This window comes from Camelus dromedarius, chromosome 23 (assembly GCF_036321535.1).
Source record: "Camelus dromedarius isolate mCamDro1 chromosome 23, mCamDro1.pat, whole genome shotgun sequence".
In the NCBI taxonomy this organism is placed as follows: Eukaryota; Metazoa; Chordata; class Mammalia; order Artiodactyla; family Camelidae; genus Camelus; species Camelus dromedarius.
Window position 1 is genome coordinate 10,066,972 of NC_087458.1, and position 17,559 is coordinate 10,084,530.

The following is a 17,559-nucleotide window of genomic DNA, read 5'->3' on the forward strand; positions in this document are numbered from 1 at the left end:
CATCTTTTCCCCAAGCTGACCCCAGAAGATACTTCATTTTTTTTTTGTAGGACTTTATAATTTTTTATAAACAGCTTTACTGTTGTGTACGTTCTGTACAGTAAGCCACACATATTTCACATGTACAATTTGATGAGTTTTGATAGGTGTATAGACCTATGAAACCCCCACCTCCGTAATCAACATACTTCGTTTGTTTTTGATTTTTAGGGACAGGATTCATTTATGCTTATTTATCACGAGGCACTGCGTGAGCCTGGTATGTCACAAAATGGGTCCCTTCAGTGCTTCCTTTTAACTTCTATCTGGTCTTCAAACTCTGAGTTTGTGGCTTACTTAGCAAGGCTATGAGTAGAAAACCGTGCAAAACTGGCGTGGGTAGGAGGAAGTCTTTAAACTCTCCCTGAGTTTGTGGCTTACTTAGCATGGCTATGAGTTGAAAACCGTGCAAAACTGGCGTGGGCAGGAGGAAGTCTTTAAACTCTCCCTGAGTTTGTGGCTTACTTAGCATGGCTATGAGTTGAAAACCGTGCAAAACTGGCGTGGGCAGGAGGAAGTTGTAATATTGGTGCAAACCAGGAGTAGAAGGCTACCTACCTGGTAAAGTTGTGTTGTGTTGGAGAAGCCCTTCTCAGTCACCTCTCTCTGGGGCCCTACCCACCACCCAGCCTCCTTAAGTGAAATTCCTCTTTCTTTTCATCTGTCACCACCTTCCCCAAATTCTTCTTTAATATGCAAATACTGCCCGGGGGAGATAAGAGGAAACCACAACACATCTCTGTTTAAAAAACTGTTCTCTTATGTTTGTAAATGTTCAGGAAAAATGTAAATCTCCTTGGGTAAGCAGGCTTAGATGAAGCTATGAGCTCATTTTGGTCAATGTGCGCACTTAAGCATTTAAAGGAAAGAGCTTTAAATCAATCTCAGCTTCCAAGGCCGGGAGTCAAGCCTCAAAGTACGGTAGCCAAAAGATATTTTATTGACTGGAAGAGACCCTCATGGGACTCTTTACCATGAATGACCTAGAGAAAATAACATAAAGCAATCTTTTCTACTTCAGTCTAACTCAACAAAGATCTATTTAATTCTGCTGTGTGTAGGGCACATACATACTGCTAGGTGAAACTGGGGACACAAAATTGCATATAAGTCCTCATTCCCAAACAGTCTGGCCATGCAGGACAGAATATATATGGAGACAAAAAGCAAAGTACCAGCGCCTGGGAGAGTTCAATGAAGGGAGAGAGCCCGCCCAGTTGGAGGACTCAATGGAAATCGAAAAGGAATTTGGAGGCAGCTGTAAGTAAAATAAATTATATGTGAAGGAACTGACAGAAACAAAGGCACAGAGATGGGAAATCACAGGATATTTTAGGAAACATCAGATGGTCAGGTCTAGGTGGAGCATAGGGTAGGAGTGGAGAGTCAGTGGAAAAGAAAGATGGGAGAGAAAATTAGGACCCTCTGAGCAAGACCAAGTTAAAGGATATTTAGGGCCAATCTGCAACTTGAGTCTTCTGTTCTTTCCCATTTCTGCTTCTGACAGCTCATCCCTAGAACAGTGGTTCCTGGGCACACTTCCAGGATGGGCTTCTGGGGCACAGATGTCTCTCCACAATCAGCTGAGTCTTTGGTTCTACTCTTAGAAACACTCACCTTCTCACATGGCTCAGTGTTCTGTCGGCCGGTCGTCCCAGCCTTTTCCCATTTGCTCTATCCCTAACCCCCTCCACCAGCCTTGGTACCTCTCACCCTCTTGTGTCCTTTCAGCCATGGCTACCTTTGTTCCTTCTTGAGAGTGACTAGTGATAAAATGGTACCCAACTACATTGCCCAAGTTCCACTTCCTCCTCTGATGGACAACAGAGATTCCTGAGGCTGAAGAGCTAATTTGAGAGCTCAGACCTATTTAATAGATTTACTTCTCATAGGGGGTGGGAAGGGATAAATTGGGAGTTCAAGATGTACAAATACTAACTACTATATGTGAAGTAGATTAAAAAACAAATTTCTACTGTATAGCACAGGGAACTATATTCAATATCTTGTAGTAACCTATAATGAAAAAGAATATGAAAATGATTATATGTATATATATGTAAGAATATGAAAACAATTATATGTATAATATATGTATATATACACACATATTATGTGTATATATGTATGAATATATATTATGCTGTACACCAGAAATTGACACATTGTCACTGACTATACTTCAATAAAAACAATTTTTAAAAGCCTGAAAAAAAAACCCAAAAAAGCTTTACTCCTCACTCTCCAACCCTTATCAAGTCTTTCTCCGGCACACCACCACCATCACTACACACTCCCACCATCACTACACACCCCACCTAGTGATCTCTGAATTCCTATTAAGACCCACTTCAAATGTCGTGGACACAACCAAGAGAGGAAATCATGCCTCTCTTTGTGCTAATTTTATACCCAATACTAACATCTCTTATGGCATTTACAAATTGTCCTGCAATTCCTTGTCTCTTAGGGAAAACTTTGAGATAGGGATAAAGTCATCTGTGTATCCTCAATGCCAGCATAATACTTGATACATATTAGGTGCCCCAACTTTGTGTAATGTTAAGTATATCTATATGTGTACCTACAGACACACACACACAACATCAGATATAACAACATTAAAGCAAATATCTTGGTCAGTCATTAAAACCCTGGCAAAGCTCCACTTCTATCAAGTTACCCTCCCACCCAGTGTCTGCCTCCTGATGCCATCACAGGTTTGTGATTCTTCATTTCTTGGGTGGAATGAGGTGCACAGGGGTGTTTGAGAAGCCAGGGATGGATGTGTCACAATCACCAAACATGTACTAGGAGTCAGAGGTAGGCAGGGAACGTTTCCTTTCCTAGGGAAGGGATATTCAGGTTGCCAAGAAAACCAAGAGATCAGGTCTTCCCAAGGAGTTTTCTGACTATTTTTTCCTTTTTTGCTCAAGTTCATTCAAGTTGGTCTCTATCACTTGCAAAATAAAGAACTTCAGTGAATTCACTGGAAGGAGCATTGTTGGGAAGGAAATGACTTGCTTGTGAGGCTGAGTGTAGGTTGGAAGTCAATGTTGGCTAGTAGAGCAGAGGGGCAGCGGGGCAGGACGAGATTAAATGAACTTACAGTTCCCTTGTAAGAGGACAGTTACCTCCTCTGGTCACTGATTCTGACCAGCTTCTTCCCTCTTACCCCCAAAATGAGAAGCAAAAGGCAGAAGAGCTCTAACAAATCACCAGCTTCCTCAGAGGAAGAGACACATGTAAGTTCCAGCTGAGTTATTTACAGCAGCAAGTGATCAGGACCGGAGGAAGGACAGGACACCAGGAGCAGCATGGCCACACTTCTCGCAGCAGGGCCAGGGCTTCAGATCTGATGGAGCAAAGGAGATGGTCTCCTCTAGGAGCAGGGTGACCTGACTACACAGACGGAAAGAAGAGGAAGAGGAAGTGGAAATACTGTGGTCTCAGTGCAGTGCTTTCTTTACATGATCATGGAAATAAAGTCCCATAAGTCTGTGTGGGCTGAGTAATGTTCCCCCAGTATGTCTACACCCTAATCCTGGAACCTGTGAATCTTACCTTATATGGCAAAAGAGACTCTGCGGATGTGATTAAATGAAGAATCTTGAGTTGGGGAGGTTATCCTGGATTATCTGGGTGGGTCTGATGTAATCACCGGGGTCCTTATAAAAAAGACTCAAGAGAAGTCAGTGTCAGAAGAAGTTCATGTGATGACGGAAGCAGAGGGAAACAGATCAGAGACAGAAGATACCACCCCACCAGCTTCCTGAAAATGAAGGAAAGGGGGCACAAACCAAGGGATATACCTGTATTTCTTAGTTGATAGCAACTACCTCGGAATGTTGCTATGAGAATTAAATGACTTAATACGTGTAACAGTAGCTGTGCAATAAATGCTATTAGAAATATCCTTGAGCTGCACTATCCAATATGGTAGCCGCAAGCTACATGTGACTACTGAGCACTTGGAATGTGGCTGGTCTGAATTGAAGTATGCCACATGTGCAAAATACACCCAAATTTCAAACCCTGAGTACCAAAGAGGGGGAAAAAATGCAAAAGAGCTCAATAATTTTCATATTGATTACAGGTTCAAATGGTAATATTTTGGACATAGTGGATAAATAAAATATAGCATTAAAATTCCTTTTACCTGTTTTTTCTTTTCGCTTTACATTACCTGTATATCAAAGCGGCTATTAGAAAATTTACATCTCTGTGTGTGGCTTGCATTATGTTTCCACTAGACAGAGCTCTTTGAATCTCTGGACCTCGCTGCATGCAGCACACAAAGGCCACTCCGGCCCATTCAGGGAAAGCAGTAAGATGTGCTGACTTCTTTACGTAATTGCCCCTGGCCTTCACCTGCTCCCTTTTTTTTTTTTTTTTTTTTTTGTATCTTTAAGATGCTGCTCAAGAGACATTCCTGGGAGCACCCTTAATTCTTGACTGCCAGGTACAACTAAACCAAAAGAGAAAATTCATTTGGCCTTAGACATGGTGTAGGTCCCTGCCCTAAGGCAGAAGGAGGGAGCCGTCACTTTCTCTTTGAAACTTCCAGTGAGGTCAGAGCACCATCCTTCTGCACGGCTTAGCTGGAATCTGTTCCCTCCTTACCATACACTGCTTTTTAATCCCTGCCATCCACTCCAAAATGTCTACCCCGACATCTGCCCCCATGCTTGAAATTCCACCATTTGGGTGACTCTGCTGCATAGAAAATTTAACTCCATCCAGAAATGGTTCATGGGTCTTAAGAACTTTTAAATCTCAGCCACCACCAAGAATTCCACTTGCTTTCCTTTCGTCTCTGGCCCTTGCCCCAAGAGTGGCCCTAGACCAGAAAAATTCCTCTCAGGTCCCTTCTCCAACTGTCCCTAGAGACACTCATCCAGCTGGCCCCCATACTCAAAGCTCTACTGCCAATCATTGCATAGATATGGACAACAAAGGACAGCAAAACTAAGGAAGCTTGGCGAGCTGCAAGGGCTCCAGAATCTTACTCAGGTCCCACAGCCAGTCTCTCTGCGTGATGGGGACTGAAGTGAACTTCAGCTCCTGCCCTCATTCCTGAATGTGGAACTGACTACCCCACATCTAAGGAGCATACAGGCATCTTTCCCCGAGAAGCACATTCCCCACTTTGTGGACCCAAAGAGGCAGCAGGAGCAGGCTCTCAGGGTCTAATAGGCAATTTGCACTTAAGACACCTCCAGACTGGGTGATACACTCTTCACAAGTTCTCTGCCTGAACCTCTGGACACCACTCACAATCCCCATCAAAATCTGTGTTTCTGATTAAACATAGAATTACCATAGATCTGGTACTTCTGCTTCGGGTTATATGCCCCAAAGAATTGAAAGCAGGGACTCAAACAGACATTTGTTCACCCAGGTTCAGAGCATGTGAATAGCAGCATTATTCGCAATAGCCAAAGGTAAAGGCAACCCAAATGTCTGTCATGGATGAGTAGATTAGCAAAATGCGGTCCATACATACAATGGAATGTTAGACCGTCTTAAAGGGAGAAGGAAATTTTGACACATGTCACAACATGAAAGACCCTTGAGGACATTACGCTAAGTGAAAAAAGCCAGTGATAAAAGAAAAACTGCCGTTCGATTCCACTTGTATAAGGGAACTAGAGTAGTCAATTTCAGAGATAGACAGTAGATTACAGGTTCCCAGGGGACACAGGAGGGGGTGATGGGGACTTTTTGTTTAATGGGTAAGCTTTAATTTGGCAAGATGAGAAAGTTCTGGAGGTGGATGATGGTGATGGCTGCACAACAATGTGAACGTAATTAATGTCACTGAAGTGTACACTTAAAATGGTTAAAATGATCAATTTTATGTTACAGATATTTTACAATTAAAAAGAAAAAACCTCCAACTAAGAAAAAGAAATCTGTGTTTCTCCATCTCTAACCAGAGCTAGGTTATGATCAAATAAGCCTGTAAATCTGTCTGTCTGAAAAAGCTCTTCCCTAGTACAGGAACCTCTACCAACCAGGGAAGCCCCTACGCGGGGACCCTCTCAGCTCCTCTGGGCACTGTCTCCAACGGTGGGCTTCACGCAGATGCTTTGCTGTCTCTCCTTGGAATTTTCGGGCTGCCCGGGAACACTCATCGTCGGGAACCCACAGAGAGGCCCGCAGCTTGGGCAGGCAGTTTGGGTCTGGGGCTGTGCACAAGCACATTTGGCTGCAGCCCTGACAGCAAAAACTTTGTTAGTAATAAAACTGATATTTTCATCTCTGCCTTCTAACCACTGGTAGTCGGAGTGGGGTTTTACTCCGAGGTTACAGCTCAGCTGTGTGGGCCTCTCCTCCAAGCTCGTAGGTCGTGGTAACCCTGGCAACCCTCACCTCACCCTTCACCCCTCACCCCTCACCCCTTAGCTGCAGAGGGTAACTGCTTCCTGCACTGCTTTCTGCCCTCACTATTCCTTTTTTTTTTTTTTTTAAACATTTTTAGTCCTCCAATAACTATTTGATCAATTTCCTATATTAAATATTTTCTGTTAGAACACCTGGTGTGGTTGCTGTTTTCTTGACTGGTCCCTGATTGTTATGGGGGTGGGGGCAAGGTCTTGGCAGATAGACCCTTAGGGTGACCCTCATGACCCCTGTCCCTTGGTGTCCAGGTCTTGTATAGTCCCCTCTCCTTGAGTGTGAGCAGGACCTGTGACTTGCTTTCAACCCATAGACCATGGCAAAGTGAAGAAATTTTGCAGAAGTAATTAAGATCCCCAAGCAGTTGACTTCGAGTAAAAAAAAAAAAAAACAAAAAACGATCATCAAGATGGGCCTAGCTTAATCAGGTAAAAGCCCTGAAGAGAGGAACCAGACTTTCTCTATGGTCAGAAAGATTCTCCTTACTGACGTGAAAAAGTAGGAGCCATCTTGAGGCCCATGTGGCAAAGAACTTAGAACAAGACCCTCAGTTCTACAACCACAAGGAAATGAAATCTGCCAACAACCTAAACGAGGTTGAATGCAGATTTTCTCCTGGTTGAGCCTCCAGAGGGAAAATGCAGCCCAGTTGAAACCTCGATTGGAGTCTCTGGAGACCCTGAGCAGAGGATCTGCTCAACTATCCCCAGACTCCAGACCACAGGAACTGTGAGCTAATAAATGCCTATGTCTTCTTAAGCTGCTAAATGTGTGGCAATCTGTTATGTGGCAACAGAAAACTAACACAATGTCTGCAGACTTTGTATGAAGCAAATTAAACATAGTGTTAAAATTACCCCTGAAAATCCCTTAGGAAAGCTGACACTGACAGCTAGATTTTTTTCTTCTAGCTTGGAACTTATGTACCAGTTGAAGTAGGTGGCTTTCATTTAGGGACCATGTGGTTCCAAACTATATGTGTTTTTAAACATTAGAATCACACTCAGCATGCTAAGATACTCATGCAAGAAAACTGAGATTTATGAAAATGAAAGCCAATGTGTGACTCCCTCTCACCCTCATCCTGTGGTACATAGTCATTGAGTGAAAGAGCAGGGTGAAGTCCCTTCACCATGTCAGGTGTCCTCTTGTTCAGCATAGAGTTGGACTTACCTAAGTTCACCAGGTCTAAAATGTAATTTTCCTTTATTTGAGTTTTTGTGCTTCCATTTTTAAATTAATAAGATGCTTGTGTTAAATTTTGGAGAAGCTTCTTTTTTTCTTTTTTAATTGAAGTGTAGTTGATTTACAATGTTAGTTTCAGGTATACACCAAAGTGATTCAGTTATATATATACATAAATATATTTTTTTAAAGATTCTTTTCCATTATATGTCATTGCAAGAAATTGAATATAGTTCCCTGTGCTATACAGTAGGTCCCTGTTTTTTTTATCTATTTTATATACAGTAACATGTATCTGTTAATTTCCAACTCCTAATTTATCCCTCCCCTGCCCTTTCACCTTGGGTAACCATAGTTTGTTTTCTCTGTCTGTGAGTCTATTTTTGGTTTGTAAATAAGATTTGTATCATTTTCTTTTAGATTCCACATACAAGTGATATCATACCATATTTGTCTTTCTCTGTCTAATTTACTTCACTTAATATGATAATTTCTAGGTCCATCTATGAGCTGCAAATGGCATTCTTTCATTCCTTTTTATGGCTGAGTAATATTCCATATATATGTATATGTATATGTATATGTATATGTATATGTATATGTATATGTATATGTATACCACATCTTCTTTATCTAGTCATCTGTCAATGGACATTTACATTGTTTCCATGTCTTGGCTGTTGTATATAGTGCTGCTATGAACATTGGGGTACATATATCTTTTTGAATTATAGTTTTTGGAGAAGCTTCTTTTATAATTTAAGACACCTAGTTTAGCCAAGACAATACTGAGTCTGCTAATAATCCATTAATGAGAGAAATGAAAACACTCTCTTAGGAGACAACTGCAGCAGAACGAGAAATATTTCTCTTGGCCCTTTGATTGAGTAAGATGGCAGCATAAGGACTGAGGACAGATCCCCCACCTCTATCCAGTCTAGAAATAATGATTAGTAAAAAGAGAAAAACAGCACATCTGTCATAAAAACGATCTGTATCTTGGAACTCGGCAGATGAGATTTCCGAGTGTTCTTTCAGTGCAGTGCAGCGCTAAACCTGATTTCTATTGATTAGTTTACTTTACAATACTTGTTAGCATGTAGCTTTTTGTCCAATAAAAATGTAAGTAATTTACTGTCAAGTGGAACAGATAACCTCAAAGGTTATAGTTTATCTAAATCTAACCCAGTGATCTTAACCTACCATTTCTTTATTAAATTGCATATCTCTATTTCAGTTTCTCAACTGCTCTTTGAACCAGTTTCAATATCTTACTGGTTCCCACATTAATTCGTGAGTTAGTTGAATAAAATTTTAGACAGGATTAATTTTATCCTTGCATGGACATTAGGCTTTTATCAGTTTGAAAATTATACTTTAACCGGTGTCAGAAGAAGAGTCCCAATCACATGCCAGAAACTTCAGTGCATTTACACTGGATGAAGTCCAGGTGGGACTAGCCTGAAGAAAAACTTCTGAGTGATTTTCCCCTCCCTTCCCCGAAGAAGTGAACGCCCATCTCCCCCTAGCTCTGCAAGAACAGAAGATAAAATCTTGAGACGCTCCTAGTTTGAGAGGCAAAGGCTGGAGACAAGGGCGGGCCCTGGACAGTCTGGAAAGGGTCCGGACGGAGTCCTTTTAGGCGCTGCAGTGTAGTAACTTCGTGAGAAGCCAGGCAGAAGCGATCAGGCGTAAGCAGCTACTGCAAACAAGAAGCAGCGGCAGCGGCAGCAATGAAGAGTCTTGTTTCAAAGCAACGTGAATCCTGTCTGATCTCTATGGAGTAGCGCCATCAACAAGGCTGGGTAGGGACTGGTCTGGGCCAATCCCTATAGTCTAAATAGCAAGAATTTTTTTTAATCTTAGCAAGCACACATACTGAAAGTCAATTTCCATCTTTGCCAAGCATGAGGCTTTTTTTCCCCTATCAACCCAGTCTCTGATTCTCTAACGTCAGCTGGGTGCCCTATAGTTCAGTTCTGACACTCAGTACACGGAGTCAGCACAGACGCACAGGTTTCAAGCTTCAGTGCCTGAAACACCGGCCTCAAATATGGGGTCTGCCAGACATGTCTGCCCAACTTGGCTACAACGTCAGGGGTTCCCATAACCCACCCCCACCCCCATCAGATTCTATGATTTGCTAGAGCAACTCACAGAACTCAGGAAAATTTCACATTTACTATTTCAGTTTATTATGTTAAATGAATCAAACAAGGAGGCATTAGACTAAGATGGCTGGAATGCCCTGGCAGCCTACATAAACAACCCAAAATCTAAGCCTGTAAATGCCTCCAGGTTATGAAATCAAAACCTAAGGACAACTGATCACAAACTGCCAACCAGGCTGTAGCTACAGCCAATCAAGTCATTTCCTTTCTTTGATTTCTGCACCTTCTCTGTCTGAGTCATCCCCCGAGCTCCTGTGGGCAGAGCACCCACAAACACTTCTGGTTTGCCACTGCCCCACTCCACTGGATTTTTGCTCAAATAAACTCTTAAAAATTATTATAATATGCCTCCATTTATCTTTTACCTTTATAAAGCAGTCAGATGAGGAGGTACCTAGGATGAGTTTGGAAGTGCCCTGAGTACAGGAGCCTTGGTCCCCATGGATTTGGAACGTGCCACTCTCCCAGTACGTGGCTGTGTTTGCCAACTGGGAATCTCCCTGAACCAGGTCACTGAGGGTTTTTATGGAGATTTTGTTGCATAGGCATGATTGATTCATCATTGGCCATGGTAATTAACTCAATTTTAACTGCACACCCCTCCCAGGAAGTTGGGTGGGGGAGGGTGAGAGGGGACAGAGTAGGGTTGAAAGTTCCAAGTTTCTAATTATGCCTTAGTCTTTCTGGCACCATCCCCAGCCCTGAAGCCATCTAGGGACTGGCCAAGAGTCACCTCATCAGCATGAACTCAGGTATGGTTGAAAGAGGCTTGTTACGATTAAGGAAAGATGCCCTATCATCCTATCACTTGAAAAATTAATTCCAGGGGGGTTTAAGATCTCTGTGCCGGGAACCAGGGACAAAGATCAAATAGTTTTTTCTTATTATACCTCAGCAAGGGATCCAGACAAATTCATCAGAAAGTCAAACATGTTAGCTGCAACATGATATATCTAAATAAGTTATATTTCCCTTTGAAGTGACAAAGATTCTCACATTTGATCCAACCATATATTGTCCCCAAGAGGCACATCCAAACCAAAGTGACTCAGTATGTTTAAAAATAAAAAGATGGGGAAAGATATATTTAGTGAAGGAAAATTAAAGTCCTAAACCATTAAACAAAATAAATGAAAACTAAGATTTGCAATGAAGATATGTGTGTCATAAACCTTTATGACAGTAGATAAAGGATAAATAGATAATAAGAGGAAGATGATTGAAAAACAATTGCTATGGAGACGTTGTCAGTTCTTGACTGATCAAGTAAGCAAACATAAAGATGTAGACCCTCTGACCAAACTCATTGCTGGGATACATTTAGCAAATACGAAAAAATAAAAAAGAATACACTATCGTTTTCAGTGTCTATGGAATACTTTTTTTTTAAATTGGTTGCATATTAAACCACCACAAAACTGTAACAAAATTCCAAACCCAGAAATTACACATGGCTACATCCTATACCACAATACCATAAAGCTAGAAAATGGAAAAATACGTAAACAAAAAATGTCTGACTACTTGATATGAAAACACTCTTCAACATATTCCATGGATTAATGAAGAAACCTAAACCACAATTTATAGAATGCTTGGCAAATGCTGGTAATGACAACTCCATCATATCAACACCAAGAGGAGACAGCCAAATCTATGATCAGAGGCAACTTCAAAGTGGTCAATAAAAATACTAATTAACTCTTGTTGAGCACTTACTATGTGACAGATCCTGTACTACACACTTCACAGGTAGTTCTCAATTTTTCCTCATAACCAATCTGAAATGCTTGTATTATTAAATAAGAAAGTAAAAATATATGAAGTAAGCATATAATACAAGAGGTTAGAGGAAGATTAAAGTTTAAAAAAACAGAAGAAATACATTAATAAAGCTAAAAGGTGAAATTAATGAGAATCCTGTGAAAGAGCAGAATTGATAAGTAAGGCCCAGGGGGTATGTGTAGCAGACACTTTCGTGCCTGTCCCAGTACCCGGGCATCATCACTTTGGCGTCTTCTGAAGGCATTCCTGTGTTGGTATCTGCATCCCTTTGCATGACAGCCTTTTCTGAGACTGTGGGAGGCCTTTCTGCTTGTGCCCAAGAGAGGCTTTAGTGCCAAGGAATGAACACCCTGACACCCGCAACCCAGCCATTTCTACGCACAGTAACCCTCGACCAACATCTGTTAGGAGTTGTGTGCAAATACCGTCACTCCACCACCCCGCATGTGGGGTCCCGAGGCCCTTACTCCCCAGTTTCCCAGGACCACATTCCAGTCCCCACAGTGGTGGCTGGCTGAACAACTCATCCTTTATTGTCTGCCTTCATTCTCCTGGGCCGCCTCCTTGCTCCCCTCCAGTGTTTTCCTGCATCAACCAAATAAATTACTTGAACTCAAATCTTTGTCTCAAGGGGAAACCCAAAGTGTACGTTGAATAAATATCCCAAACTAACAAAAGTCTTGCACCATAGGAGAAAAAAAAACCACACCAAATTAAAAATGATAGGCTACAGACACATATTAAAACTAAAGATTATAATCATGCATAGTGTAAATTTTAAAAAACATCCAAGTAAAACTTCATGTCAGCTTATTTGGAAATCTTAACAAAATGGTAATTTTATGGGAATACAAAAATTATCAAAATTGACTTAAGAGAATGTAGAAGGACTGAAAAGACTAACACATACAATAAACTGGAATTTGTTGCCTAAGAATTCATCCTCCAAATATAGTAGGTCTACATGTAGTTGCTTAAAATGGCAAAAAACATATTTCAAACCGACAGCCAGTTGTTCATGCCAACAAAACATATCTACAATATTAATCGTAGATGAAATAGATTTCAAGTAAAAAATATGACTAAAATAGCACCAAAAAGAGAAAATTACAGACTAGCTTGACTTATGAATATAGATGCAAAAATCCTGAATAAAATATTAGCCAATTAAATTCAGCAGTGTGTTAAAAGAATAATGCACTGTGATCAAGTAGGTTTATTTTTATAAGACTATAAGTATGGACTAAAATTAGAATATCTATTAATATGTTATTATCCATAAGGAGAAAAATAAAAGATTAACTCAATAGACACTAAAAACATCATTTTCTGATATTAAAAAATAAAAACCTAAATAAACTGGAGATGAAAATATATTTATTTAATAGGAGAAGAAATATCCATTTCAAAGCCATAGGCAACATTGTATTTAAAGGCAAAACTACAGACTTTCCCAATAAAGTAAGGAGCGGGATAATGATGGTTACTACTGTTACTATTATATAACATTGGTGTGATAGTTTCAGTCTACGCAGTAGGACAGAAAAAAAGTCGTAAATGCATAGCTATCAGAAAGGAGGAAGTCCTAATTACAGTTCACTCAATTGCCTACCTGTAAAACCGAAGAACATTGTGGAAATAAAGACTACCCAAGTGCAAACAAACAGGGGTTATTTATTCAGAGCTTGCTGTAGGAGGGGAGTCAGCCACCTTAGCCTGCTTTGGTGGAAACTCAAAAGGAGGCAGGGGAGTAGGGAAGGTTTATAGTGAAAAAAGGTAGAGGTTTCAAGTATGCTTTGATAGGAACTTGTTGGCGTGGGGACGCATCCTATGCGATCGGTTTGGAGAATACATTTGGCTTTCTTTGGTTGGTCCTGAGTTGGAAACAGGGGCAAAAATGAGGGGAGCTGGTCATCACTGACCAAGTCTTGACTTTTCTGGTCTGATTGTTGCAGAGGGTCTGGTTGGACTTCCCAGGTTGCTTGCTAGAAAGGTTGTGGGTCCACTTTTGGGGGAGGACAACTGATAATGCCAGTCAAATATTCTGAGATGCTTCACTGACCCTTGTAACCACTTCTGAGATTTTTAAAGGAAATAATCAGAGATGTGGGCAACGCTTTGGGTACAAGGATATTTATTGCAGAGTTCTGTATATAACCTAGGAGCAGGGTCTCTACCTAGATTCTGGGGGAGAAAAACTAGGCGCTACTTGACTGCATTCGCAGCTGTACCATAATGATTGCTGATTTATTTAATGTTGTCTTGAGTCTTATCATTCTTTCAACTGTGCCTCTGAAAATTTTAGTATTTGAAAGAGTGCTGTAAATGTGAGGCTGAGTACTATGGTGATGTGGAAGAGTATCTAACAATATGCGGACGTGCTGTTGAAATTTTTTGCTAACCAGTAAAAGCTGACTACAAAATTCTGCGTGCGTGGTATGTTCTGATTCTCCCTAATGTCGGCTCCCGGATTCTGTTCTCAGCTCCTTTGCTCCCTCACCACTCCACTTTACTCCATGCTTCATTTCAACCAAAGCAACGAAACTCGAGGGTGCTGTTAATAGCATACTTTCGCTGAAGGCTTGAGTCATGGAGTAAAATTGTGGCACAAGTCAGGAAAGCACTCCACGTTTAATATCAGACATTCCTTTCCACAGGGAATTCCTCACTGGTTGTGCTCCTCCACGGAATCTACCCTTTTTAGTGCTTCTCCCCAGTTTCCCTTCTCACATCCTCCCTCCTCTCCCCTTCCTGGGTTTTCTTCCTTCTCCCGTCCCATGTCTCCTGAGCTGCCAGGCTCAAAGTTTCCTCCTGTTCTTCTATTATTATTTTTTTTTAAATTAAAGTATAGTTGATTTACAATGTAAGTTTCAGGTGCACAGCAAAGCAATTCAGTTATACATAAACATTCATACATACATATACATTCATTCATACATATACATATTTTTCAGTTTATTTTCCATTATAGCTCATTATAAGAAATTGAATATAGTTCCCTGAGCTATACAGCAGGTCCTTGTTGTTTATCTATTTTATATGTGGTTATATGTATCTGTTAATCCCAAATTCCTGAACTATCCTTCTCCCTCTCCCCACCTAGTAACCACAGTTTGCTTTCTATGTCCATGAGTCTATTTCTGGTTTGTAAATAAAATTTATATATATATGTGTATATGTATATATTAGATTCTACATATTTATTTATCTTTCTCTATCTGACTTCACTTAATATGATCATCTCTAGGTCCACCCATGTTGCTGCAAATGGCATTATTTCATTCTTTCATGGCTGAGCAGTGTTCTATTGTATAAATACACTACATCTTCTTTCTCCATTCCCTCCTATTCTTGTGGGGAGTTATTTATTACTCTTGGATTCACCTCTGCTCCATGCCCTGGAAGGCAGCAGGGTTGAGAGGCGTCCACAATTCACACTTTCTATAGGCCATTAGGAATGCTTCTAAATTAAAATAAATTTTTCATGAGACGAATTCTATCATCCTCTTAAAGGCAGAAGCAGCTGCAGTCTTGTGAGTGTACGTGTATAAATGCGTATCTCTTCTTCTAGAAACGTCCTATTTACATGTGCATATAGTTAGAAAGAAAGACTGAAAAAGCATACTCCAAAGTGTTGACAGTTGTTAATTCTGATGGTTAGAATTACAAGAACACTTCCTTTTCTCTTCATGTGGATATGTTTTCTCAAGTCTTCTCCAATGTGTGTATGTGTGTGTGTGTGTGTGTATGTATATATATTTTTAATATTTTATATTTACAGATCTTGTGTTTTTAAGTAATTAAATGTAACAACAAAAATATTCTTTGGTTATAAAATTTCACTCTTCAAATGTAAATACCTTCCGCTTCATCTTCGTTTCCTTCACCCCCAACGCACACCAATACATTTAAGGGAAAAACGGGTTTATAAACAACTATCACTACAGCGTAAATATGTATTTCAAAGATGTGGCAAAGATGCAATAAAAAGAAACCATTAACTAACGTGCAACATCGATTCTTAGGTTCAAAATGTGAGTGAGGACCGTCCTGGATTTACATCACGGGTTGCCTCTCAGCAGTGTTCAATCAAACTTGTAGACATTTGGCCAGATTCATGGCCCATGAATTTTAACCAGAGATGAAATTTGATAAAATCCATCAATCTTGATGTCTAGTTTTCCAAAAATATTGATGTCAGCCATTTGTCTACATAAAGCACATAAGGAACAATAGACTGTTAGGCTAGGACTGAAGGTGTAGATGGTACTTACGATGGTGGAAGGGTGTAGTGGGTTGAATGGTGTTCCCCTCAAGTTCATATCAACCTGGACTCAAAATGTGGCCTCAAAATGTTCAGATATAATTAGTTAACTCCTTCATTTATTGTGAATTTTAAAAAGAATAAGTGTAAGATAAAAAATGTAGTTAATTAATGGGAGAGATTATACTTAGGTCCAGATAGCAAGAGGTTCTCACTGGGGTGTCTTCATCATTAAAGGGGAGAGGGGATGTGAATATCATTGAGTTGGAGGCCTAGATCTGGGCGCCATTTGGCCCCAAACGATATGATGCTCCCTTAAAAAGAGAGCAAAAGAGTCCAACTGCACAGCCTTGGCAGCCATGCTGGAGGGATGAGAAGGGCTGAGGCCTCAGGGATCAGGACAGATGGGAGACTGAAAGTCATAGGCTCCCACCACAGAGGAGAACGCCCAAGAACAGAAGGGAGTCAGGAGGGCGTGCTGGTGATGGGAGAGGTGTGTGGATATGGGGACAGTCTAAGCAGTGAGCTCACCAGCTTCAGAGTCTAGAACATTATTAACATGGTATGTGCCGACCTGAAATACTAAACCAAGGGCACACACATCTGACCCTTCTATCTCACCACCCGCCTTGCCTGTCTCTGAAAAAAGATTGTGAATAACTCAGGGTCAGACGCTGTATTTATATTCGATACATTCTGCATGGAAAGTATTCAGCTCATAGATGATAATGCAAAACCGTCCCACTTTTGTTGGAGGCAGAAGCCAGTGGCTGTAGGACTACGCCGACTGAATACCCAACATTGTTGATACCACTTGGCCTGGAAGAGATTTACACCTGGTTTCTAGATTCACTGAAGTTTCCTGATTAAGATGGTTCCCATCAATTCTCAATTCCGACTGATGATGTGGATTATTCCCCTTGTGCATCATGAATAAGTTTGGGTTTTTTTTTTCCTTTTTTCACTCGAGGTAGATTTTTTCCTATCATCCCAACGGAACATTTGTGAAATGATGCCAGTGTTCAAGGAACCCCAAACAATTTAATTAACAGTTAAAGAAAAATATAATACAGGAGGTTAAAAAAAAAATCTGCTAGGAAGAAAAGCTCTATCTGTTAAAAAGAAAAAAAATGGAAATAGAGGGTAATAGAAATGATAATAATATCTTTTTTGTTTGTTTCTGTGGGGGAGAGGTAATTATGTGTATTTATTTATTTATTTTTAATGGAGGTACTGGGGATTGAACCTAGGACCTTGTGCATGTTAAGCATGTGCTCTACCACCACGCTATACCCTTCCCCCATTTTTTTAGTATTACAGCTTTTGATAGAGTAACTGTACTTTCAAAGTGTGCTCCTATCACGGTTCGTGCCATCGAGTCTGTGTAACAGAGGTAGGGTGGGGTGTATACTGTATTCACTCTTTCCTGGCTTGTAGAGTCTTTCCCTTTCCATGAAGAAACGGTGGTACTGCAGACTGCCCCATCTTCTCAGTGACCCTCCAGTCTCTCTGGGGACCTTCCACGTAATAGGGAGAGTTGCATGGCTGCCTTTCAGGGACATTGGCTGTAGCTTTCTCTCGCTCTGGGACTAGGGCAAGGTGAGTGAGGCCTCACCTTAGGTACAAATTGAAGGAAGTGCCAAAAAACTCAGTAATCAAGATAAATAATATCTTAATGCAATATTTTTTAAAAACTTAAATCAATGACCCCCC